At 37.8% G+C, this 4277-nt stretch overlaps 1 pseudogene; it reads left to right on the plus strand.

The window, feature by feature from the left end:
• The first annotated feature begins 52 nt into the window (after positions 1-52).
• The window catches only part of LOC102846174, a 77634-nt pseudogene continuing 73409 nt past the window's right edge, over positions 53-4277 (plus strand).

Below are 4277 nucleotides of genomic sequence, written 5' to 3' on the forward strand. Positions count from 1 at the left end.
AGTGCACTCGGCCTCGCTCACTGTCACCCCCTTGCAGGACTTGACCGGGTAGATGCACAGCTGCGACACGGTGCCCACCTGCCGCAGCTGCTTGCGCCTCCGGGGTCGTGCGCGGCGCCAGGCCAAGGTGCCCAGCGCCACCGCGGCCAGTCCCAGCGCAGCGACCCCGAGCCACCGGGGCCTGAGCTGCGCGGGGAGGCCGAGGAGGACCAGGGCAGAGGAGCCTGCGGCGCCCATGGCCGAGCGCTGCGGACGCAGGCCGTACTCAGACAAAGCAGCTCCTGGGGCTTGGCAGGACGCCTTAAATTGTGATTTTAATGAAAATTTACAGAAAAGGTAGATTTTCATTCATTCTTTATTGCACCTTTTTCTCCATCTCCCCAAGTTCATTTAAAAAAAATTATTCATTCTTGCACAATTTCTTCCATTCCCTGCCCAGTCCACTTTGCTATTTATCTCTTATTCTGGACTATTGTCTTACCTATAATGCCTAATCATATAATCCTTTTAAGCAGTTCTTTCCTTAATCTGTCCCAATACAGTGATCATTATCTATCACGACTTTTCATAAGTTTCCCCAAACCTCCATGCTGGTTCTGTTTTATAATAATAGTGTTATGCAGTGTTTGTCCTTTTGTGGCTGAGATTAAAGTACAATGCTAATCTTTAATCAGATCATAATTTGCCATGTGTTTTGTTAATTCATAAGATATATTTACTATGAGTTCTTAGTATTCTGGTTAAGGATTTAAACATATCTGAGGCACTTAGGAAATATTTTATCACTAAATTCACAGGACTGTACACTAAAACCAGGGAAATTGTGAAGAACTTTGTAATTTTTGAAAATATACATAGTGATTTTCTGGTGTCCCTGACTTAGGGAGGCAAATCAGAAAATAATTTCTTTCAGAAATATAGAAATAGATTTGTTGTTGTTGTTGTTGTTGTTGTTGTTGTGTGCCATCGAGTACCCTGCAACTCATAATGACCCTGTGTACATCACCCCTAACCCTTGCTCTATCCTATGCCAATCTTATATTCTTGGACACACCTACCGTCATTACCCCAGTCACTCAATTAATTTCATCTCATCGAGGGTCTTCCTCTCCTGAGCTGTTTCTCCACCCTCCCAAGCATGATGTCCCTCTCCAAGGACTGAACCCTCCTCACAATATGCCCAAACTATGTTAGACAAAGTTTCAGAACCCTTGCCTTCAAGGAGCAGCCTTGTCTTACCCTCTCTAAATAAACTTATTTATTCTCCTCGCAGTCCATAATATATTCAATACTCTTCTCCTGCATCACCAGTTCAAAAGCATCAATTATCCTTCTATCATCCCTAGTCATTGTCCAGCTTTCTTTTAATGAACGTTTACAGAGATTTTGGATTTTCAGTCATTCCTTGTTGCATTTTTCTAATGAATAGCAAGTAATTGCAAACAATATGGCCTGGATCAGGTGCACTAGTCTCCAGAATAACATCAATGCTCTTCAGTACTTTGGAGAGGTCTCTGACAGCAGAATTTCCCAATGCAATACATCTTTTAATTCCCTGGCTGCTGATACCAAGAGAGTTGATTGTGGAGCCAAGCTAACTAAAATAGTTGACAAACTCAATTTCTTCACCATCTATCATGATGCTGCCAATCGGCCCATAGGTGAGAATATTTGTTACTAGAAAAAAATATTTTTTGGTTACACTGAATATTTTATGAATCATTATCTAAGTCCTACAGTGTCTAAAGCACAAACTTGGGGTAACGTGGCATTTTTTCCAATAATATAAATTTTGAAAATTATTTTCATTATAGAAAATTAAAAACATCTCTAAAAGTTATTTGTTATTAATCTTTTCACCCTTTCAATATATACTGCACAGATTATTAACACAAGGTACAGAAGTAAATAAAAATACTTATTGTTGTGGTTGTAAGGTAGCATTGAATCAACCAAGTCTCATAGCAAGTCTATGAACAATGGTTCTGAACTTTGTCCCATATTGTTCCATTCTCATCATCTCTAGTGCATTGAAGTAATTTGGTATCGTCAATTCATCCCTTTGGGAGTCTTCCTCTCTTATGGGGCCTCCAGCTTTCCAAGCAGGCTGTCCTTTCTGAGGACTATCGTCTCCTAACAACATCCATAATACGTGACCTAAGTAAACCTTCACCTTTCTTGCCTCCATACTGGTTGCACTTTCCATAAATCATATATTTTGATCCTGTAATGTATTGTTGAGGAGGAGCCAAATCATAGTTGATCCTACAGAAGATTTTCAGAGACAATAATGTACACTGGAAGAGATTACACATAGTTCCAAATAATGTAAATGATCTCCAGATAAAAGCAATAAATAATATGACTACAATGGCATGAATCTGTTTGAATTAACATTTATAGTCGTGTTTTGTTTATAGTAAAATACACATGTTGTTGTTAAGTGCCATCTAGACGCTTGCGACTCAGAGTGCCCCTGTGTACAATAGCCCTAAACTCTGCTCTGTCCTGTGCCACTCTCATTGTTTCTGACACACTCATCCTGATTACCCCAGTCACCGAATCAATCCACCTTCTAGAGGGCCTTCCCCTCCTGAACCTGCCCTCCACCCTCCCAAGCATGATGTCCTTCTCCAAGGACCGGTCTCTCCTTACAACATGACCAAAATATGTCAGATGAATCCTCAGAATCCTTGCCTCCAAAGAGCAGCCTGGTTTAACCCTCTCCAAGATGAACCTGTTTGTTTTCTTGGCAGTCCATGGTACCCTCAAAACTCTTCTCCAACACCAAAGCTCAAAGGCATCAATTCTCCTTCTATCCTCCCTAGTCATTGTCCAACTCTCTGATGCATAACAAGTGATTGCAAAGACCATGGCCTGTATCAGACACACCTTAGTCTCCAGAGAGACACCATTGCTCTTCAGCACTTTAGAGAGATCCCTAAACAGCAGACTTTCCCATCTCAATACATCTTTTAATTTCCTGGCTGCTGGTGCCAAGAGTGTTGATTGTGGAGCCAAGCCGACTAAAGCTGTGAACTATCTCAATCTCTTCACCATCCATCCTGATGCTGCCAATTGTTCCAGTGGTGAGAATACACATATTGATAGTAAATTAACTCTTTGTGCTGAAGGCAATATGACTAAAACATTTGTTCATTTGTATTTGACAGAGCAGAGTAGGGCTATTGTACATAGGGTCACTATGAGTCGCAAGCAACTCGACGGCACATAACAACAACAACAACAACAACATCATACTCATATCTATTTTAAGGTAAAAAATATTTATTTAGTTAAGATTTTGTTTATCTCAGTATATGAGTCGCTAATTTATATATATTTTAAAAATGACAGGAATTGAGAAACAGATTTATTCCTGTAAATATTGAGAATTTTTATTAGGATGCCAAGTATAATAAACTGTATGTCTATATTCTTTAATCTACTTCTAAGGAGAAGATTGTTTTAAAAAATAGACTGCCACTAAATATTTCCGTTTATTTCCATGGATCTCAATGAAATCAAATCATGTAATAAAAGTTGAAACTTCATCTAACAGTATAATATGCTCCTGTCACCTTTTATTAGCATGACAAGGTTTAAATCATAATTCTTATATACAGGTTTTTTCCCATTATTTAGAGGTATTCTTTTGTCCTTAAGATTTTTAGCTTAGGAATGTTATTGAAGTATAAGTCAAGCTCTGGCAATTTCAGAAAAATTATATTTTATTTGCTATTGAATACTTTTAATAAAGTAAAATGCCTTCATTCTACCAAATACAGACTTTACAGAATTTGTACTTGAAGTCATTAGATTAAATAGCCACCAAGTAAGGAAAATGTTATTATTTTTCATGTGAAGTTATTGAGTTCAAATTAAGAATATATACATTGGTAATGCAAACTTAATTGTGAACAGTCCTGATAATCTTTGTTTTAATTTACTCTAAAATATTAGATTCTGCTAAAAATTCTGTAATTTTGAAACATGTGTGGGTAAGTGATTTTAACACAAATTTACAAAGTCTATTTTTCACAAACACATTCTTACAAATTCTACCAGGTAATTTCAACACAAGAATTTTCAGAGGTATGTGCTAGATTTAGAAGAGGCAATGACACCAATTGAAATGGCCAATGATATTCCATCATTTCTTTGGCTCTTATTTTTTTTACCAGTCTCTTAGAGCAGCTTCAACATCTTTCATTATCATTCACTCTTGATTATATGGTTATTTCCTTAAATATTTCAGTGTCAATCAATTCTTTTTT

Source organism: Elephantulus edwardii, unplaced genomic scaffold (genome assembly GCF_000299155.1).
Source record: "Elephantulus edwardii isolate Elephantulus edwardi_28Jun2011 unplaced genomic scaffold, EleEdw1.0 scaffold00173, whole genome shotgun sequence".
NCBI lineage: Eukaryota > Metazoa > Chordata > Mammalia > Macroscelidea > Macroscelididae > Elephantulus > Elephantulus edwardii.